The sequence below is a fragment of the Pantherophis guttatus genome, chromosome 4 (genome assembly GCF_059756535.1).
Source record: "Pantherophis guttatus breed Tessera chromosome 4, ASM5975653v1, whole genome shotgun sequence".
NCBI lineage: Eukaryota > Metazoa > Chordata > Lepidosauria > Squamata > Colubridae > Pantherophis > Pantherophis guttatus.
The window spans coordinates 39,203,811-39,214,774 of record NC_142066.1 but is presented as its reverse complement, the minus strand read 5'-3'; the positions used below and the strand labels follow the sequence as shown (position 1 = coordinate 39,214,774).

The window sequence follows — 10,964 nt, the reverse complement described above, 5'->3', positions numbered from 1 at the left end:
GGCTCTATAATAATCTCTCAGATGCTCTCAATCTTCTTAATGGAGAAGCATTTTTTTTCCCGCTCATAGCTGTATTTTTTAGTTAGGTATACTTTCTAAACTTGGTTGTTTGTAGAACAACCTCAAGTAGAAGAAGGAAGTTTTCTTTTTCAGTTACAGAATTTAAGATGGTATGGACATGAAGGACATGAGGAGCTCTGGTGGCTCAGCAGACTAATTAAGATCCACTTACATCTGCTGCCTGCAATTACTGCAAGTTCAAATCTCACCAGGCTCAAGGTTGACTCAGCCTCCCATCCTTTCTAAGGTAGGTAAAATGAGGATCCAGATTATGTGGGCAATAAACTGACTTTGTATAAATATACAAAAGTATGAAGGCTATTGCTTAACGCATTGTAAGCCACCCTGAGTCTCCGGAGAAGGGCGGCATATAAATCAAAAATTTTTTAAAAAAATAACCATGACTAATCTAGGAATATGAATGAGGAAACTTCATCTTGAACTACATAAACTGCTTAGGACTAAAAAGGCTTTTGCAGACATACTTTTCATCCTTGGTTATTCTTCATAGAGGTAAGCATTCCAAATTTCTACCTCCTTGATTTCCAAATGGTAATGTGATATTAGAGAATGGTTTCTCTAATGATTTCTCTACTGTGATAGAAGAGGGATACTGTAGGGTGAAAAGGGTCAGATGGCAATGTCTCCTAGGCTGCACATACATTTTGCTTTTTAGGTAATTATAAACCAACTAGCAGCCCCAATGAATTTAGAACTTTATCCAGATTTAAACAGAAACACACTATTCTCTCAGATAATTTCTAACTCTGACAAATCTTATTTGTATCTCAAACTTTCAGAGTATCAGCATTAGAAATTTAAACTTGCATACATTTAAGACAATATGTTTGATGTATACTGTTGAGTATTGAATGGCAGATTTGAATGGACCAATCAGGGACAAGAGCGGGAAATTCATAGGACCGTCATTGGCTGAAACCGCGAACAGCTCCTAGCTATAAAAGGAGCTGCCGCAGCTAGTATTACCATTGCAATTTATGGAGCTAATAAAAGTGTTAGATTCTACTCCGTGTCCTGTCCTTTTCTTGTGCCCACAACTTAACTCTGGTGATGAAGGTGGGATACTAGGACAGAGAAAAAAGCACTAAACCTCCACAGCAATCACCAGCCACCCCGATCAACGGCCACAAGAATCGGTCAGATCATTGGCTACCACTATGCCTTCAATCAGCCCACCTGCACCATTCAACCTGGCTGGAGAAGACTAGGAATCTTATATGGAAAGATTCCATATGTACATGGAAGAGAATGACCTCTTAAGCCTGTCAGAGCAGAGGAAGAGAGCTATATTCCTCACACACTGTGGACCGCAGTGTTCAAAATGGCAAAAGCACTTGCAGCCCCTACAGAATTGAGAACGATGTCCTGGACGGACCTACAAAGCATCCTCAAGGCGCACTACGCTCCCCAAGCCTCTTCCCTGGTAAGGAGACATGAATTTTACCTGAGGGACCAGAGAGAAGGTGAGTTGATCAGTGAATTCATTGCAATCTTGAGGGAGATAGCTGCAGCCTGCAATTTTTTAAACTTAGAAGAGGCTATGAGGGACCGGCTAATATTGGGACTAAAAGACCTTACATTGCAAAGCAGACTGCTAGCCAAACTCAGATAACCTTCAAGGAGGCGCTAGAAGAAGCCAAAGCATCAGAGGCATCCCAGAAATCTGCAGCAGCCATGAAAAAAGTGAACAAAGGGCCACAAGGGAAAGATGAATCCAGGGTCCACTATGAGGACGTACAAACAGAATCAGAAGAAGAGGAAGAGGATGAGATCCACCACCTACAAATGGACCGGAGAGGCAAGCCATGAGGAAAATGGAGGCTAGAATTCTGGTGCACAGGCTGCGAGGGAAATCACCCCAGGACAGAGTGCAGGTTCTGTGATGCCATATGCCAAAGGTGCAACCGAAAAGGGCATATAGCGAGAGCCTGCAGGGTGTCTCAACCATCAGCCCGAAGAAGCCACCCGAACCGCCTGCCAAGCTCACCGCCACCCAACTGGTCATTCAAACCAAGTGGAAAAAAGCAACCATTTGGAAGAAGTCGCAGAAGTGAGGACTCAAGATCGGAGTGAGGCGAGACCCACCAAACATTAATAGTGGGTCATGCGAGCGCAGGCAAATCCAACAAGATGGCAGCGACCATACTCATCGAGGGGAGACCCTGCAAAACAGAGGTCGACTCGGGGTCCTGCCTACCCATGGTTTCCTGGACAATGATACAACAGCTGGTTCCAGGCATCAAATCCAGTGCACACAAGCAACAAAGATTGACTCTCATAGACTACCAAGGGAATCGAATCCCAGTAGTTGGCACAGGAAGATTCAACATTGCCTACAAAACCTTCAAGGCAAAGTTACCCCTCACCATCGTGAACTGGGACAGACCTAGTCTATTGGATCTGGAGTGGTTTGTGTTGTGGCCCCGCCCACTGAGCCTATCTCATCGGAGGAAGAAAGCTCCGAATATGAGGAAGAGGAGTCAGCCAGGCCTCCCTCTCCAGGCCCCTCCCCTCTGGCACTGTCTCAGGTGCTGGCCGAGGGAGAGGAGATTAGCCAGGAGCCAGGTGTCTCTGATGAGAGCGAAGGAGAGCCGTCATTCCTGGATGCACACCAACGAAGGCATGATAAACGGTTGCAGCAGTTAAGAAGGCGTGCTAGGGATTAGAACTGAGTCACTGGACCACACCCCAGAGACTATATAAGAGAGGGTGGTGGCTGGTAAAACCCATGATGAACAAAAACGAACTTTGGCTAGTCACTTGAACAACGTCTAAAGCTGCCGAAAGGGATATTGTTTTTGCTGGACTATTTTGCAATGCGTATGCAATTTATGTTATCTGTTGCAGTAAAAGCTCTTGGCAGATGGTGATTATATTGCTGCCAAGTTTGAGATAACGACCTGTGTGCGTGCCAAGTACTTTCTTAACCCTCGGCTGGCTGTGTTTGTGTGTGTGTGTGGACGGGGACAGATCAGGTTTGAGACATTAGGACTGGCAGTGACAGGCATCAACCACATCAACAACTGCGGCTGGGAAGAAGACCTGATGACAGAATTCGTGGAAGTATTCAACAGCGAATTAGGCAAATACACGGGGTCCCCGATATCCTTTAACCTAGACCCCCGAGTTGCCCCTGTCCAGATTAAACCAGGAGGGTCCCTTTTGCTCTAAGGCTCAAAATAGATAAGCAAATAGACAAGCTAGTTGCTCAAGGAGTATTAGAGCCTACAGACCATGCGAAGTGGAAGACACCCATCATCACCCCAGTTAAGCCAGATGGGTCGGTGCGCATTTGTGGTGACTACAAAAGTACAGTAAATAAGGCCCTACAACAGAGTGCTTACCCGGTACCAGTGGTGCAACATCTGCTTCACTCATTGGGCTGTGGAAAGATATTCGCTAAACTAGATCTGGCACATGCATATCAGCAGCTGCCTGTAGATGATGCCACAGCCAAAGCCCAAACAATGGTAATGCACAGGGGTGCCTTCAAGTGCAAGCGATTACAATTTGGAGTCAGTGTAGCCCCAGGATTGTTCCAAAGCCTGATGGAACGATTACTACAAGGGATTGAGAGAGTTGTTCCATATTTCGATGATGTACTCATCTCAGCAAGGAATTTAGACCAGCTGAAGCAACGCCTAAGAGAAGTGCTATCTAGATTCTGAGAGGTGGGGCTCAAAGTAAAAAAGAATAAATGCAACTTGGCAGAAAAGCAAGTAGAATTCCTGGGTTACTTAATTGATAAATCAGGAATAAGACCCACTCCTGGAAAGTTGAGGGCAATTAAAGAGGCACCCACACCAAAAAACAAAACGGAGCTGCAAGCTTTTTTAGGATTACTGAATTTTTATAATATCTTCCTACCACAGAAAGCTACAACTGCTGAACTGCTCCACCAGCTACTGAATAAGATAACGGAATGGAAGTGGGGGAAGAAGGAAGGAACGGCATTTGAAGACATAAAAAAACTACTAACATCAGACAGAGTATTAGTCCAGTACAGCGGAACGCTGCCGATCCACTTGACTTGTGATGCATCGCCTTTCGGCATCGGAGCTGTACTGAGCCATTGCATGCCAAACGGAAGAGAGGCCCCCATAGCATTTTACTCCAGAATGTTGTCCAAGCCAGAGAGGAACTACAGTCAACTAGATAAAGAGGCATTGGCTGCAGTAGCCGGAATAAAAAGATTCCATGAGTATTTGTACAGCCAGAGATTCGAACTCATCACCGACCATAAACCATTACTGCACACACCCCATTTTATCACCAAGAATGCTTTGCTGGGTAGATTTTTTAACAGTCTATGACTACCAGCTGAAATACAAGCCTGGCAAAACAATCAACCACGCTGACGCCCTCAGCAGATGCCCGTTTCCGGTAATAGAAGATCCAGCCCCAGTATCAACCACACTGCTCATTGAAACTATGGAAAGTGCTCAAATCTCCACTGCAGACATCGCGAGAGCCACTGCGAAAGACAAAACCCTGGCACACATTTTAAATTGGGTCTGGAAGGGCTGGCCGGAAGCGAACGTGGACACAGAATTTCAACCTTCAAATCCAGACAAACCGAACTGTCGGAACTCAAGGAGTGCATTTTGTGGGGGGACAGAGTCATAATTCCCGAGGTGCTGAGGCAGGACATTCTAAACTTATTACATGAGGGGCACCCGGGAATAGTAAAGATGAAGGCGTTGGCAAGAAGCTATGTATGGAGGCCCAGAATGGATAAAGAGATAGAGGCCTGGGTAGCAACATGCACACCCTGCCAAGAATCATGACCGGCACCACACACTGCACCCACACACGATTGGGAGAACCCAGGAACACTCTGGACAAGGATACACATAGACTTTGCAGGGCCATGCCAGGGCAACATGTTCCTAATCATAGTGGATGCATTTTCAAAATGGTTAGAAGTATTCCTGATGCCTTCAACAACCACGGAAGCCGTTATCCAAACATTGAGGAGACTGTTTGCAACGCACGGGTTGCTCGACTTACAGGTATTGGATAATGGGCCCCAATTTACCACTAATGCATTCGAGATGTTCCTAGCCAACCAGGGAGTCCGACATGCATTATCAGCACTGGGAAAGCCGTCCACTAATGGCTTTGCTGAATGAATGGTGAGAACAACCAAAGAAACATTGGCACGGCTGGGGCCTAGGGACATTAAAGCAAAATAGACAAGCTGCTCACAATCCAGCACATCACACTGAGCGCATCCACTCACCGGAGCCCAGCGGAATTGCTGATGGGAAGAAAGCTGCAATCCCCATTAGATAGATTGCACCCTCAGTACAGCACCGAGAAACCCACGAACTCCGTGCAAGATCCATAAATTCCAAGTGGGGGACAAAGTTTATGCTAAAAATTTCAGTGGCAACCCCCTTTGGATACCAGGAGAAATAACCCAAATCACAGGGCCACTGTCGTACAGGTTGTAGACCGAGGACGGCCCACAGTGGAAACGCCACATTGACCAGCTCAGGGGCAGAGTGACAAGGAATGAACTTGGCCCACCAGACAAAGACCAGACCCTACCACAGGCACAAGCACCAAACACCATGAGAAGAGACTCAATCCTGAATAGAGGCAGCGGACACTTACCTGAAGTCCAGGAGAAGGAACCGAATGTCAGCGACAATCCACCATGTCATCCAGGGGAGGAAGGGAGTAATACCCCAAAAAATAATTCCACTCCGGCGAACGAGTTCAAGAGAGTTCCAGAAGTGGAGCCAGTAGAGCCATGAAACTCGACCTCTCACTCCAAGAACACCGAAATGACTGAACTGTGCAGGTCAAGTCGCAAATCAAAACGCGTGACTACGATGCCTAGGGACTTCAGGATGGGTTATGCTAACTAGAGGGGAGGGGTGTTGAGTATTGAATGGCAGATTTGAATGGACCAATCAGGGACAAGAGCAGGAAATTCATAGGACCGTCAGTGGCTGAAGCCGCGGACAGCTCCTAGCTATAAAAGGAGCTGCCGCAGCTAGTATTACCATTGCAATTTATGGAGCTAATAAAAGTGTTAGATTCTACTCTGTGTCCTGTCCTTTTCTTGCGCCCACAACTTAACTCTGGCGATGAAGGTGAGATACTAGGACAGAGAAAAAAGCACTAAACCTCCACAGCAATCACCAGCCACCCCGATCAACGGCCACAAGAATCGGTCAGATCATCGGCTACCACTATGCCTTCAATCAGCCCACCCGCACCATTCAACCTGGCTGGAGAAGACTAGGAATCTTATATGGAAAGATTCCATATGTACATGGAAGGGAATGACCTCTTAAGCCTGTCAGAGCAGAGAAAGAGAGCTATATTCCTCACACACTGTGGAGCTGCAGTGTTCAAAATGGCAAAAGCACTTGCAGCCCCTACAGAATTGAGAACGATGTCCTGGACGGACCTACAAAGCATCCTCAAGGCGCACTACGCTCCCCAAGCCTCTTCCCTGGTAAGGAGACACGAGTTTTACCTGAGGGACCAGAGGGAAGGCGAGTCGATCAGTGAATTCGTTGCAATCTTGAGGGAGATAGCCGCAGCCTGCAATTTTTTAAACTTAGAAGAGGCTATGAGGGACCGGCTAATATTGGGACTAAAAGACCTTACATTGCAAAGCAGACTGCTAGCCAAACTCAGATAACCTTCAAGGAGGTGCTGGAAGAAGCCAAAGCATCAGAGGCATCCCAGAAATCTGCAGCAGCCATGAAAATAGTGAACAAAGGGCCACAAGGGAAAGATGAATCCAGGGTCCACTATGAAGACGTACAAACAGAAGAAGAGGAAGAGGATGAGGTCCACCACCTACAAATGGACCGGAGAGGCAAGCCATGAGGAAAATGGAGGCTAGAATTCTGGTGCGCAGGCTGCGAGGAAAATCACCCCAGGACAGAGTGCAGGTTCCGTGATGCCATATGCCAAAAGTGCAACCGAAAAGGGCATATAGCGAGAGCCTGCAGGGCGTCTCAACCATCAGCCCGAAGAAGCCACCCGAACCGCCTGCCAAGCTCACCGCCACCCAACTGGTCATTCAAACCAAGTGGAAAAAAGCAACCGTTTGGAAGAAGTCGCAGAAGCTAGCATTGCCATTGCGATTTACGGAGCTAATAAAAGTGTTAGATTCTACTGCATGTCCTGTCCTTTTCTTGCGCCCACGACTTAACATATACATTTTTTGAATGTAATTTGAACTCCTTGCTTTTCCATTTATAAAAAAATAACAACAAAAAAGATAAATCATCAACATGAGAACTTTGTATTACCCATCTGCCTGCCTGTCCCATCTATCTATCTATCTATCTATCTATCTATCTATCTATCTATCTATCTATCTATCTATCTATCCATCCATCCAACATGCAACTGAATTTATAGATGAAATCAAAGAATGAGAAATATTGATGTAATATAAACAATTGTATTATCTTTTCAAGTACATGAAAAAAGTCTGTGAAGAAACTGGAGGGGAAATTTCAAATAAACACCACAGGATTTATACTTTTAGACTTTGGAAGCCTCAAAGATATACAGATTCTTCTTTTTCTCTTTTTTCTTATGATCTACATTTTGACAATGGCTGGAACCCTTCTCATTGTTTTCTTAGTTGTAGCTGATCACCATATGCACACCCCAATGTACTTTTTTCTTATGAATCTATCTTTTTTGGAAATCTGTTATAGTTCTAATATCATTCCAAGAATGTTAGTCAGTTTTTTAACTGGTAATCATCACATTTCAGTAAATGGCTGTATTTTGCAGTTATGGATCTTTGGTTTCATCATAGTTGCAGAATGTTACCTTCTGACAGTAATGTCTTACGATCATTATGTAGCAATTTGCAGACCCCTACATTACTCATTTTTTATGAGAATGCTAAAGTTTGCTTCTAGCTAGTGGTTGGATCTTTCTTTAGCAGTTTTATAATTAGCATGATCGTGTTATCTTTTATATTGCAGTTGACCTTTTGTGGTCACAATGTAATAGATAATTTCTTTTGTGATTTCATTCCAGTTATAAATGTTTCTTGTAGCAATGCATATCAAATAAAAATTATCTCATTTATTGTGACCTCCATATGTATCCTGCCACCATTCAGTATAACCATAATATTATATGCATTCATTATCAAAGCTATTTTGGCAATCTCATCCATCAGAAGAAGGGGAAAGGCTTTTTCTCCCTGTTCTTCTCATCTTATTGTGGTGACCATTTTCTATGGAACTATCATTATAGTGTATCTTCTGTCAGATACCTCAAAAATACAAGAGCTGAACAAAGTCGTCTCTGTCTTTCACACCATACTAACACCTCTAGTTAATCCCCTCATATATAGTTTAAGAAATAAAGAGGTAAAGGAAGTTTTAAAAAAAGCCCTTAAAAATATGGAATTAACAGAAATATTCCTTGAAATCTTTCCCCTCCCTCCCTCCCCCCTCTCTCTTTGTTTTCCTTCCTTCCTTCCTTCCTTCCTTCCTTCCTTCCTTCCTTCCTTCCTTCCTTCCTTGCTTCCTTCTCTCTCTCTCCCTCTCTCTCTTTCTAACAAATTTTTCCCTCATGAAAAAGGAATGTCCTTGAGATGAATTCTACTGATACTGGAAATGGTTTTCTCTTTTTAGACACATGTATTTTTGTTTCTTTTGTCTGATTAATGCAAGAATTATTAATAAATATGGACATACATCTTCATGAGTATGGCCGAAAATTTCCTTTATTATTCAATTAAACTAAATTTAATTTAATTAAGGAATTATCCTTTCCTAGTCAGTCAGATGAAGATTTGACCTTTTTTTCAGAATTTTTATAATATAGTACTTTGAAACTTGAAATCCTTTTGGAAGCTTCAAGTAAGGATGCAAAGTATGGTAGCAAGAGCAATCTTTGGCATCCCTAGGATGGCCTATATTACTGAGTGCCAAAATGGGAGCATGCATGTGCCAGGAAGATTATCTTCTGGTTTTTGGCGCACATATGCGCGCCTGAAGACCAGCTACCCAATGCATATGCAGTGCCGGAATCTGGAAGATTATCTTCCTGGTGCACACATATGCACCAGGTGGCTGCTCTTTCAATTTCCGGCACTCCTGCACACATGGAGACCAACTGGCAGGCACACCAGAACCTGGAAGAGCAATGTGCAATGGCTTGGATGCCTGGAGAGATGGCTCTGCATGCCACTTCTGGCATGTGTGCCATAAATTTGCTATCACAGGCCTATATTATACCTCTGCTCCACAAACTTAACTGACTATGTCTGCTTCAGGGTGCAATTCAAGTTTTTGGTTATGACTTCAAAGCCTTTAATGGCATAAGTCAAGGCTACTTGATGAACTGTCTCATTCCAACAAGCCTGTCCTGTTCGTGTTGGTAGACAGGACCTATTCCCTATCAGCATGAGCAGATCCCATCTGTCAAAGAACTCTGTCAGAATGTAGAAGAAGTGTCTTCTCTCTGCAGTGTCTCTCTTTGTATCATCTCACCCTCTAAGGTAAGATCTGCCCCCATCCTCCTATCTTTCCACAAGAGCCTAAAGAGCTGGTTTTGCCAGTTAGTCTGGGTTACAAATGGGGGCATGTCATGATAGACATTGCTACTGGGTTGATGCAGACTCCCCTCCCCCCCTGTTGTCTGCTCTCTACTTATTCATATTTCTTTTTTGGTAATCACATTGTTGTATTCTTGTTATGTTCTTTTTCTTCTTATTATTATTGTTCTGTTGTCTTAACTTTTGTTCTGTTTGTCTGCAGAGATTCTCAGTCATCCAGGTCATAGTTGTCTCAAAGGTGCTTTTTCAAAAGGCAACTAGATTGCTTTTTTCCTAAGGAAAAAAAGGAAGACCTTTCACTTCTCATCCAAGAAGTTTCATTGGTTCTAGCAGGATGGTGGGGGAAATAGAAGTATTAGTCTTGATAAAATGGGGGGAGTGGAGTTGGAAGGATCTATTTGAGTGCTCTCCATTTGAGTGCTCTTGAGACCATTTGGGGATTTATCTGTGCCCGTAGACAAATTACATTTTTCAGTGCCATTGCAAATTCAAACTCACTAAATAAATGGTTGTAAGTCGAGGAACTACCTACTCACACATACATGCACAGACATGCACACAAATCCTTTTGAGTACAGGTTGAACTTGCTCAGTGGAGTTGTCTGATTTTCAGAGTGCAAATTCAGAAGATGGACATCCATCTATATTATGTCAACAAAGTATAATGATTATTATTTATTAAATTTATATGCCTCCCATCTCACTATCAAGGGACTCTGAATGGCTTGATATAACCTGTATAATGATAATAATGATTATGCTAATACAGAAAGTTTCCCATTTAAAAATGGAATACGTGTGCACTGAATTCTAGCGTTTGGTGTGCAATGTGCATGCGTGCGCAGCGTGCTTCGCACACAGCGCAAATGTGCAGCCAGCGAACTCATGGCAAATTGGTTCAGATTTCACCCCAGAGCAAAACATATAATGCAATAAATATATATCGAAAGCCTTCAGGACATCAAATAATAAATGTATTTGCTTTGTATATATCTTCATCTTGCCAATATTTGTACTGTATTTTCAAATCAGTCCATAAACTGGATATAATGCAGGACTAATACAGTAGTAGTCCTCAATTGAACTAATAATTGAAAAGATCCTAAGCATCAACTAGTGGTATGGAAAACCATATATAAACTTGGTATGGGGACATATTAAATTATTCATTACTTATTTCACTTGAGATATGACCTGGGATGGAAGTATCCGTCAACTTAATTTCTTCCTTTGTAAGTGTATTCTCCATCAATCTGTGCAGCCAAGTTTATATTAGTCCAAAATAATTAGTCCAACAACAAATTTCTGGAAACAGAATATGAGA

The 10,964-nt window shown here is 43.3% G+C and overlaps 1 pseudogene; it reads right to left on the bottom strand.

The window, feature by feature from the left end:
- Nucleotides 1-10,964, bottom strand: part of LOC148114039 (olfactory receptor 1E16-like) — a 156,434-nt pseudogene that overhangs the window by 50,372 nt on the left and 95,098 nt on the right.